The following is a 12,731-nucleotide window of genomic DNA, read 5'->3' as shown; positions in this document are numbered from 1 at the left end:
CCTGTCTGCACATCCCTCGGCTAACATCCACATCTGTGGTGACTTCAACATCCATAACATGGAATGGCTGACCCATTCAAATAAGACAAACGATGAGGGGAGGTTTTGTCATGATTTTGCCATTGCTTATGACCTCACTCAGATTGTTCGCAAACCCACCCGTGTGCCCGATACTACTGGTCAATATACAAGCCTCCTAGACCTTTTTCTCTCAACTTCCCCTGAGCTATGTTCATATTCCATTCATTCTCCCCTAGGATCCTCCAACCACTCTGTCGTATCAGTTAAGATAAAAACGAAATATAATAAGTACCCAGATGTACCCCTCCACCGTAATGTATACCGATACTCTATGGCTGACTGGGATAGCTTCCGTACATTCATATCTGAATTACCTCTGCATTCCATGTTTAAAAAGGATGTGTCCTCTATAGTATCAGATCTGATCGAATGGCTAATTGTAGGCAGACCAATTCATACCATCTAAAAAATTCCAACAAAAATCTAACAGCCAGCCATGGTTCTCCCCCGAATGTGCTGCTGCTATCGCGCACAGAAATCACTTTTTCCATAACTACCAACGTAATAGATGCACTGAGACTAAAGCTGCTTTCAGGAACGCCAGCAACCACTGTAAAAGAGTAATAAAAAATGCAAGAGAGCTATATGCCCAGTCTGTTAAATCCAAAGTAGCTGATCAGTGGCTTGGTTCCCATCAGTTTTGGCAAATAAAAAATAGGATCCTGAACAGAAGTGTGGAAGTGTGTGTTCTATCCCAACCATTATCAATGGACCAGAGGTGTTCTCGTCAGCATCAGACAAGGCCAAACTATTTGCCAAGAACTTTGCAGCTAATTCTACCCTATGCGACGAAGGCCATCAACTCCCTATATTTCCTCCTATAACACAGAACACGCTAGGTAAAATACAAATATCTGTGCATGAAGTCGCCAAGCTAATCAAGAACCTTGACTCCAGTAAAGCAACTGGCCCTGACGGCATCCCAATTATAGTGTTAAAAAAGCTTCAACCAGAACTTGCTCCCATACTTACGAAACTGTTTATGCATTGCCTTAAGGAGAAGTGCTTTCCGACTCCCTGGAAAACCTCATCAGTATGCCCTGTATTTAAGAATTCAGGTGATAAGTCATCTCCCTCTCAGTACAGACCAATAAGTCTGATGTGTGTTATGAGTAAGTTGCTGGAATTCATATTAAATAGAGAAATAGTAAACCACCTCAGCAGAAACAATCTTCTTAGTGACAAACAATATGATTTCCGTTCTGCAAGATCTACCGCAGATGTGCTTACGGTTATATCTCATAGGATTAGTGAATCTCTTGACAAAGGCTTCCTTTCTAGGGCAATTGCTCTTGACATATCAAAGGCCTTCAACAAGGTATGGCATAAGGGCCTACTTCAACAGATTTCCAGCTACGTTATAACTGGAAATGTTTTCTCAATCATTAAATCATTTCTCTCTGATAGGCTCATAAGAGTAGTGGTTGATGGACAAAAATCAGAGGCCTGCAGTATTAATGCTGGAGTCCCTCAAGGGTCCATCCTGGGCCCAACTCTCTTCCTGATCTACATCAATGATCTCCCTAAACACATACTTAAATCATTCGTTGACATCTATGCTGATGACACGACCATCTACGGCAACACATCAAAGGCTGTAAATGACATAGTTCTCTCTGATTTTCTCTCCTCTGATCTCGAGTGCGTGGTTCAGTGGGGGGAGACGTGGCTGGTTACCTTTAATGCATCTAAAACCAAGCTCCTATCTTTACATCATCAACGCTCTGATCCCCATCTGGCATCAATTGAAATGGATGGCTCTCGTTTAGGAGAAGCCCCGTGTTTTCACAAGCTTCTGGGTTTGTCCTTTACTCCTGATCTTAAATGGAACACGTATATCAAGTCTGTTGTCAAGGTCGCTGGAAAGATGGTGGGATCCTTCTACCGCTCCAGAAGATATCTCACTACTGATGCAATTCTCTATCTATATAAAAGCCAAGTACGTCCAAGGGTGGAATACTGCTACCATACCTGGGCAGGAGCTGCTAAAAACAGCCTATCCTGCTTAGACAGAGTACAAAATAGACTTCGTGGCTTAGTGGGGGATGCCCTTTTCTCTACCCTGCAACCTCTCCCCACAGAAGAGATGTTGCGAGCCTATCTTTGTTTTATCGTTATTTCCATGGCAGGTGCTCGTCTGAACTCCAATCTCTGGTCCCCCCTCTCCAATCTTTCATGAAAAACACCCGTCTAGCTGAATTCACTGTCAAAAATTTCCTCTACTCTTTATCTGTGCCTAAATCAAAACGTATATTCCATGAACAAAGCTTCTTTCTTAGAACTGCACGCCTGTGGAACTCTGTTCCGTCTGCTTGCTTCTCACCTGACTACAACTTAGATGTCTTCAAGTCCAACGTTCACAAATTCCTAATGAACCGCCCCCTTAAGTAAACACTTCATCAAATCTCCACACTAACGTACTCTACTTGCAATAACCCATATCCCTGAGTGGCTTCCGGGCCTTGATAAGTGGTGACCATCGTGAAAAAAAAAAACTTAATATGTAGGAGATTCAAACTCATTAGAAACTTTATATTTGGGTTTTAGGCGGGGAAAATCAGCGCAAAATTATGAAAAAAAAGAATGGAATTTGTTAATTGAAGGTGGAACGACGTCATTACGAATATGCATGCGCAATGTAATAGCCATTGGTTCATGTTTAAATTTTTAGCCTTGCATATCTCTTCATAGCTCAGGCATTAACGTCAAAGGGAAAAAAATCGTGAGCTAAGCATTGTGTTTTCAATTCTCGGTGGTCGCGCACAAGTCATTTTTTTTAAAAACTTTTGAAATCATTACTCTATTTTGGGTCCAATATAATCTGTAATATAAAAGCGAAAATGTGTGTGTGTTTGCGTATGTGTGTGTGTGTTTGTGTGCATTGTTTTGTATGTCCGTCAAAGGCTTTTTTCGGGGGTCGGGCGCGCTCGGAGATGTCATTAATCTCACAAGTTTTTATATACTATTTAGATTATAATATATCCGATTTACGAAACGAGGTCATCTGAATCTTTTATGCTACAAAATTTGCGCTGTGATTTCATTTTCTTTACTACTATAGCGTGATTTTTGACCTAGAAAACCACATGTTCATGTTCGTTTAACCATCTGCTTTTTTAAACGTATAATTTCAGACTTCCTCACTTCTCTCTCTGCAAATCATTATGGTAAGTTGTCAGACTATTCACCTCAAGGCTTCGTGTTCGAGCCTACCTCTCTACCAATATTTTTTTCTTTTACACCCGGGCAACGCCGGGCACCCCCGCTAGTATAATAATAAATACAAAATCATATAATAAAAATATCATATTTAAGTGTATTTTATGACCGGGCAATGCCGGGCAGCCTGCTAGTATATATATATATATATATATATATATATATTATATATATATATATATATATATATATATATTCTTTATTTGTTTTTACATAAGCAGTCATCAGCATGTTTCGGTTAGCTAGTTACCAGTAACTAGACACCTCTTCAGGGAACCTCCTTATATTAACTCCCTGTGATGAAGAAGACTTTATATTTTCATTGCAAACTTTGCTTTCATATAAGCTGTATCGCCTGAAGAGATTTAAAATGAAATTGAATTATTACAACATCATTTCATAATGAATTATTAATTCAACGAAATTATACAAAATTATAACTTATCTTCTATATATAATAATTTGATCGCAGAAATTCCCCTCTGGACCAAATTACGGTAGGTTTGCAATAACAGACGCCACATACAAATTTATCGTGTCTAAACTTTTATCCACCATCTTATGTAACTTTTGAACGCTGTTACAAACACATTTATTTGTTATAATAAAATCCTATCTTACTTCCTACGAGCGACATCAACACGATTGCTAAGATCTATAGATGAAGTAGTTCGCATTTTCACCTGAAAATTCCTCCCACTCTCCCAGTAAGGACCGGGTAAATATATAACCATTATAACTACATTAATCTGACACGCTTATAATCTGGATTAAACACTCACACACCTACAACTACCATTGCACTTCACTATTCTTAAATAATGATGTATCCCCAATAATATTCTGCCTATTCTCATTGGCTGCAACCATGAAATTCTATTATTCTGGATTGTACGCAAACATGCAAAAAACGAACACCACAATCAATCTCCATGCATTGTTTCACATCAATTATACTTAAATACCGTCGTTTTTCTTTATTTTACAGACTGATTGTTAACCATAACATTTATTTAAAAGTTACACATGCTATTACGCATTATTTGGATAAACATTATTTACACATTAACGTTCTACTATATTGAGCACATACTTTGCAACAATATGTTTCTCGGTGATTGTCACAAAGTACTATTCAATTCAATGTTATAATTGAAAACTGATCACGGACAATAAAAGTCATTTTTTTTTGTACAATTATACTTTTTTCTTATCTGAAACTAAAGTTTGTTATCGATGTAATTAATGTGAAACAAAAAAAATGTATTTTATGGAATTTACAGGGGGGGCGCAATTTTATAAACGTCTGCCAAATCTTATATTAATAGAAAGTTGTAGTAGCCCCCTACATGAAAGTGGCACCGAGCCTAGATTGGGGTGATTAGGCAAAAAAAAAAAAAATCCTTATTCATACTGGTCAGACATTAACTTTTTACATACTTTTTTTTACCTTACGACCAACTACACTATTTCCTTTAAACTGACGGCTTCTGAGACTATGCTGAATAAGACTATCTATTTTAATTTTGACGGAGACAAGTAGTTTTCGAGATATAATGACATGCATTATGCACTGTAATTCACTGTTCTATACACACACAATAAAAAAGTTTATTTTTCTCCGCACCACACTGCCACCCACCCCCAATTTTTCTTTTTTTGGTTTATAGTCTTTGCAGATGGGTATGCTGACAGCATATCAAGGTTGAACTTGGGGCAAATATTTGGACAGTACCCCCCTCATAAAATGGTGTGTCTATTTCGAGAGCCGTTCTTACCATGGCGAGGTTGGTCGTGTCTATTCCATACGACGTTCTTAACATGAGGAGGTTAGGGGGTGTCTATTCCGAAACCCATTCTTAGCATTAGAACGTTGGGGATTGGCCACCAACAATCGTAGTTAAATTTTTTATGAGAAGGGAGCATGCTTCCACCGGGCAACACCGGTTACGGGTCCTGCTAGTATATAAATAAAGTTGTCTTTCTTCTTGTCTAGATGATCAGCAAAACGAAAATAAAGTGGGAGAAAATTGATTCGAACTAGATAAAGTCTCGTGTTCATTTCGGCAAACCATTTACGACTCTAAAAGAACAGTTTTCTTCATAAATGGAAACTGGTTTTATATTCAGGAAAGATGAAAACTCCTTAACCTGACGTATCAAGTTGCAGTAGTAATAGCTTTAACTGTTTATTATTTCAACGTTGGAATTTGTTTCTTGACTATTGTTGCTGATGATAATTGAAGCTTGTATAACATGGCAAAATATCTTCCATTAGTGGGATTTTATTTGAATACTATTCGCAGTTGACCGGAAGTCTATTACTTCTATTTTTGGTCCGCACTTTTAAACTATACTGTTTGTATTTTTAACAAATATAATGTTATTTTAAATCGGTATATTTTAAAGTTTATTTTAATTATTACGATATTATTTGATTATGAATTAAAACCAAATTTGAATAAAACTATAATTACATTTGTTAAGATAACATTGTTTAATGTATGTTTATGAAAGTATTGTGACTATTACCAGAACCTTTAAAAGGATGAATTGTTTATGAATAAATTGAAATGCATTTTGACAGACTTAATTTCGTAATTAATTTAAGTCATGCAGAGGGAAGAGACACATATAATTGTCCAGCACGAATAAAGATCCAATAACTATACTCCCTTGGATCCAAATTTTATAAACGTAATAAAATATATTATTTTATTATCTTAATTTTTCGTCTTCTTTTTCATGCTGAGGTTAGATGTTTCACAAATGACTTCAAATTTGTTGTAATTTCGCTTATGTCGCGTGCCAGTATCAGGTCGTTATCAACTGATCCTCTCCATGTCTTTGGACTATCTACATCAATGTGGGACACAGGGTAGAAATTTATGTTTCAAATATCATAAAAACTGCCCAATAGACTTTTGTTATTCCATGTGTACAGTTATTTTTCAATGGGGAGTTTTGCTGCTTTTGCTTCCTCCTCCTCCTCCTCCTCCTCCTCCTCAAATGAATCACACATAGCAGACGTACATAAGCATGTAATAAGCTATCTTCCCAAATTTCACGAAGATCAGTTTTTCTTCCTATAGACGTACAGACAAACAGATAAACACAGCGGCGCACAGACGGTCATCTTTATCATATAGATCTACTTATTTTTGCACACGTTCTTGTTTTGTTTAAAATGCATTTATCATAAATTATACTGTAAATAATGAATAATGTATGAATGTTACAAGTCTATGAACGAATTCAAATATCAGGAACTATTTTGCATAAATGTCTTAAAGACGAAAAGTTCAGATTTGTTATTGTTCTTTCCTGAAATTACCGACTTGATTTATTGTTTCTTCTTGGAGTGTCATCGATTACAACTTCATCTTCAATTTCAAAACCAATCTAATCAAACTTCATTTTGTTTACTTAATGCATATAAATCAACCATAAAAATAGTTGATGAAACTGATTTGAAAATTTTTATTTCAACACATACTATCTAAATTTAAAATAGCGTACTTATTATTTTCACTGAAATATATAATTAGATTCAGTTTAACGTCCATTTTACACGATGGCATGCGCTGGATGACCTTTAGAAATTTATTTTCAAACAAACCTATCTTTAGTCAGGTCTTTTTTATTCCAATTTCTTTCAAATCAATACTTATCATTTCCTCCCATATTTTCCTTGGTATACCATTGTCATCTGACCCTGCTACCTTAACTATTTTACATCTACTAACCCAAGAACTCTCATTCGTTTAATGTAGTCATACGATTAAAATCTCCTATTCTGCACACATCTCTCTATACTGTCCAGATTTAATCTGCCTCTGAAGTCATCAGATCTAAGCATATATTTAAGACTAAAATTCTACATTCGTTGTATCATTCTCATATAATGTATCTCTGTGAAATGCACGTCATCAACATTTATTATCCAGGTTTTACATCCATACACCCTAACACTGCATGCACATACTTAATAGACTCTTTTCTTGGTAACGCTCTGTTGGTTAGTAATCACAAGAATTCTCTGAACTTATTTCATCCACTCCTTACTCTTACAATTACACTAACTGTGTTTCAAAGTAACAAAGTTTCTGAACAACTTGAATAGCTTCACTATCTAAATATACTTTCTCTACATTTCATCCGTCTCAATTGCCTTCAACATCTTGCACACAAACTGGATATCTTCTTTCAACCTAATTCTACTGCATTTCTAGTGTATTCTTACAAGTACAAAAATTAAGTTGTACCTGCCTTCTTTTCCATAAACTGAGAAAAAGAACAATACCTTTCAACAAATAAAGTAAAAATAATGAGATCCAAGACTGAAAAAAAGAAAACTTAAAATTCCAATATTTCTGTTATTTATGAAATTGCCAATCCATGATTTTAAAGTCACCCTAAAATATTATGACCATTTCATGGTATCCTTTCTATTTTTGTAATCCATTATATAAAGGAATATAGAGTAGTCCATTATATAAAGAAATGTTGTCATTCCGTGCGTATGTCCAATTCAAAGCCAGAAAGCGTACACGATATATGTACAAAGCTCACATAATCAGATTTACTGCGATTCCAGCCTGGTTATGATCAAAGAAAAAAATGTAATATTCATTTCCTTGGGATTACCAGGGACCAAAATATTGCATAGCAGATGTCCAAATTTACTTTTTCAAAAATTTCTACTGGCAGTTGTTTTAAAAATGGCATTGAAATGAAGTTAAACAGCAGTAGTAAACTTTTTTGTTTTTTCTTTTATATTGAACCAGTTGTCAGAGGGAGAAATAAAGGGGGAGAGAGAGAGGGAGGATAAAGAAAGAAAAGTTTTTAAAATATCACCCTGCAAATATTATATGAGTGTTTGTACCAGATAAATATGGTCACCTGTTCTATGAAAGTGTAGTGAACGGATCCTTTTTCTGAAGATGAAAAACTTTTGGGCTGTGTCATTCCAACTGTTAATACAGCACAAACTTATAAGTATTAGATTAATATTGCTTGAATAAGGCGAATTATAACAAAAAGAAAAAATCCAACATTTTATTTTTAGTGTAAACCAGTTGTGCTATAATATACAAACATGAGCTTGCATACGTATGACTGTAAGCATGAGCATAGACTTACGATTGGAACCATTATGCTATAAAAGGTATTGATCCACTATTTAAGTTGAATAAAGCTTGGCTTACAGTGCCTTCGTTTCATTACACTTGTTTAATGTCCAGAAAGGGAATAATCATAATTTAACTATGACAAAGTACACATATTTCAAACAGACCCATCTCGAACGTATTCATAACAGGGAGGCCCTAGAGAACTTTATTCATGTCATAAATATGTCTAAAAATCCACTTAATATTATTACATCAATTCCCCATTTATTTTGTCCTTTATGTCTTTTATTTAATCAAAACTATTTTATTGGATTATTTCAGCAATTTTGTTGATATTCCTGTTATATGTTTTAACATTTCGAGTCATTTCCTGTTTTAAATGTCATTGCACATCATGGGAAGTAGACGATGTTAGTTAATTTGCCGACCCTGCTCAATTACGTTCCACGCTTTCTAGTTTGTTTTATTTTATTTTTGCACAATTTTTGGATAAAAAATATTGCTTTGAGGTATTATAAGCAATCGAAAATGTGACTGTATATAAATGTTAAAAAAATATGTAAATAAACATATTTATTTGAAAAATATGTAAATAAAGATATTTACTTAAAAAATAGTTTACGAATTAAAAACCGTGATTAAACCGATAAAACTGTTTTTATAACATGTTTAAAATGCAAAATATTTTATTAAAAGAAGGAAGAAAAATCTGATTCAATTACTTTCTTTTTTTTTCTTTTGAAAGTTGGAATATTTCCGATCTATTTCGGAGTGAAAGAGTTCTACTGCCTGTTTTTTATTTCTTCTTGCAAGTAAAATCGTCGTATTGTTAAGCTCAAGGTGTACTGCTGCTGTTGTTGTTGTTGTTGAAAACGCATGAGTTGTAAACAAACTCTCTAGTGAGCTTATTTAGTGTTCACTTACGAATATTTTTATTTATTATATTTAAAAGCAATATGTTTTATCAAAAACCTGTTCGAAAATGAAATGAAACAAACAAGAAAGCGTTGAACGTAATTAGGCAGTGTCATCAAATTAACTAACATCATCTATTTTCTATGACGTGAAATGACGTTTAAAACAGGAAATGGCTCGAAAAAGTTAATATATATTTGTGCTTATTGCATCAATTTCATTTTTAAATTCCAACTGGCAAAAAACTTGGTTTGCTACTAACGTCCAACACATTTTAAGACAGAATACTGCTGCCATATGTGGAGAACTGTTCTTCAAAGCACTCCTTCTTGTCTTGAAAGAGTACAAAATTGACCTTTCAATCTTACGAGGTGTTATCTTGTCTCTCTCCTAGAAGGGACACTGCTTGTCTTTCTCTACTCTAATAGACTGTCTAGTTACAACCACTGTAAATCATTTTCCTTTCTTCTTTCGTGTACGTAAAACAAAAGAAAACGTAATCTTAAACAATCAAATTCTGTACATTTTACTCATCACTTCCAAAAATCCAGTTTTCCCCAAATGGGACACTTTGGATTTGAAAAAAAATAACAGTCTAAAAGGATCTCTTCTTGACTTACAGAGCACAGGAGAGAAGAAGTGTAGCCAGAGGGTTAAGGAATGTCAATTTGTTAACTCATTAAGTCCCAGAGTATCTATATTTTTTATTAATGAATTGAAACTTTGTGCCATGACTAAAATTTGGTTAGAATACCCACATTAAAAGGAAACGGTCATTTATTTTATTTATAAAGTGAAATATTGACTCTACCAAAAATATGACACTGGATGCATGTGATATATTTTAAAAATCAACACGCTATACATTCAAGATAAAATTTACACATTATGGTAAGGAGAAAAGCAGTTCACACAAAGTGTTACATTACTCTTTTGGCAATGTTAAATTACAAAAATGAGCATATGGACGCAAGAAAGACAAACGAAGAAGTATAGTTCAAACTTTTATTGAAGAGTGTGCCGACAACGGCAGTGGATGTGACTGGAACGTTGATCGGCTGCTTGAAACAAGGACAGTATCGGTCGGTTGATATTGTCAGGATATGCCGGCGGCAGTGACGGGAACGTTTGTCGGCTGCTTGAAACAAAGACTGCGTCTGTCGAATGGCTCTGGTGGCGAAGGAGGGATAGTCTAGATAGTTGCTATGGATATTGTGGTGTGAGGTTGGTGACAGTTGCCTGCTGCTACTGCTGCTGGTATTAAGTGAGTCGGCAGGGGCTGGCTGCTGCTGATAATATTAAATGAATCGGCGATGACTGGCTGCTGCTGCTGCTGATTATGATGACGAGCCGATCTTCACTGCTCAGCGGATTAGCTTGTTCTGAATACTTGTCGAAAAACCAGCTGTATTTATACTATTTCTGCGGACGTAGTTGTAGACATACTTAGCTCCCGGCGGTAATGTATCATTTTCGTTTTAGATTTGTGTTTGCTTTCACGTTTTAACGTACAGCAGGGATTCATCTATTTGGGGAGTATGTTTACTTGTCCATATCAAATTGAAGCTGATAAAGTCGTGAATGTATTCGAGTGGGAATTGTACTCTTACAATGTTCTATGGGTTAATTATTTGTGATGATGTACGTGCCGGAGGGATACAGCTGTAATGTTTATGCTTTGAATTTGATTCGTTTTTGATGAGTAGTTTCCTCCAGCGGTTTTCTTTGCTGGCATGATTTGCGAATTATACCGTTGACGTAAGCATAGAAAGAAATAGGCTTTGATGCTGTCGTGTGCGTTTAGTATGATTGTTTAGTTTGTGTCGACGAACAGGATTCGTTTTAGCGTCGCCATCGTTATCACTATCACGGCTCCTGATGATTTTTGTTTTGTCTATGAAAATATGGAGGGATATGCGATATAGCAGCAATAAGTTAGTGACTTGCTATTATAAGATTCATTTGTACATAATTAACTGAATAAAATCGTAGCAAATTATTAGAAAATAAATTAACGGCGTTTAAATAAACGAAAAAGAAAAAGGAAAATAAAGAAAAATAAATGAAACTCAAACTAAAAATGAATAATAATAATAATAATAATAATAATAATAATAATAATAATAATATTGAGTGTCATTTTCATACCGTTTCGGTCGATATAACAACCGACCTTTTCCAGGTGTATCTTGTCGAACTCGGAAACATCTTGTGTGAGTCAAGCCCACTACAGAAAAAAAATCATGACAAGAATTGTGTATATGAGAGCCCATGTAAATGTGGAAAATATACAAAGATGAGACATCTCATCCACTAAAAATACGGTTAGAAGAACATTGAAAGCCTTAATACGTGGAGAGATTGAAAAGTCGTGTACGAGTGGAAAAGGGAAACAACATAACAATCATAGGACAAAGTAAAACCCCTCAGCAATTAATTATGGCACTACGTTCGCTGTTATTTAAAAGTGTTATGAAATTATGTACTCATAAAAATCTTTTATATATATATATATATATATATATATATATATATATATATATATATATATATATATATATATATATATAATGTATCCACATAAAATTTTATAAGGAGATATAATATTTTATTTATTGATTTTCTGTATTTACTCCAATAGTGCTCAATAAGTGAGTAGAGCTAGATAGTAAGTTATAAAAATATGTACGGAAATTAAGTTACATAGAATTTTCTGCGTTTCCTTCTCGTGAGGACTTATCAGGCTAACGATTAAGGCATTAGCCTGAGGAGTCCTCACGAGGATGAAATGTGAAAAATTCTATGTAGTTTAATTAACATATCTATTTTATGTGTGTGTGTGTGTGTAGAGAGAGAGAGAAAGAGAGAGAGAGGGATTAAACCCTTTTTGAAACTTAGTATATCGTAAAGATAAATATATTTTCTCTTCATTTCTGCACTTGTCTCAGCGGACTCATCGGCTAACATTTGATCTTAACAATTTGTGCTAATTAAAATCCAAAGTTCGAATTTCATGTTTTTTTTTTTACTGTTATTTCACCTCAAACAAGGCAAAGAGCCATTTAGTCGTGAGGGGTTACTATTTGGGACCAGATTTGCAGGGATATTATTTAGGGAGTTGGGCAGTGAGATATCTGCTTACCTAGCGCTTGAATTTCTGCATCTCAGTACAGTTGGGAAAGCAGGGGAATTCCAACGTGTAGCAGTCCGATGGAAAAAGCTATTCGAGTAAAAGATTTTATGGCATCTAGGGATCTCTGCAGTGTAGGGTTGGAATTTTACTGCTTGTCGGGTTAGGGTTAGGGTTTTTTTGTCAAGGAAATACTAGTGCTTTTAGTTCGTCGAAGCACTTGTCATTGAAATACTTGTAAGACAGCCACAAGG

Source organism: Euprymna scolopes, chromosome 16, assembly GCF_053919585.1.
Source record: "Euprymna scolopes isolate OS-2025 chromosome 16, ASM5391958v1, whole genome shotgun sequence".
Taxonomy (NCBI): Eukaryota; Metazoa; Mollusca; class Cephalopoda; order Sepiida; family Sepiolidae; genus Euprymna; species Euprymna scolopes.
Note: the sequence above shows the minus strand (reverse complement) of the source record.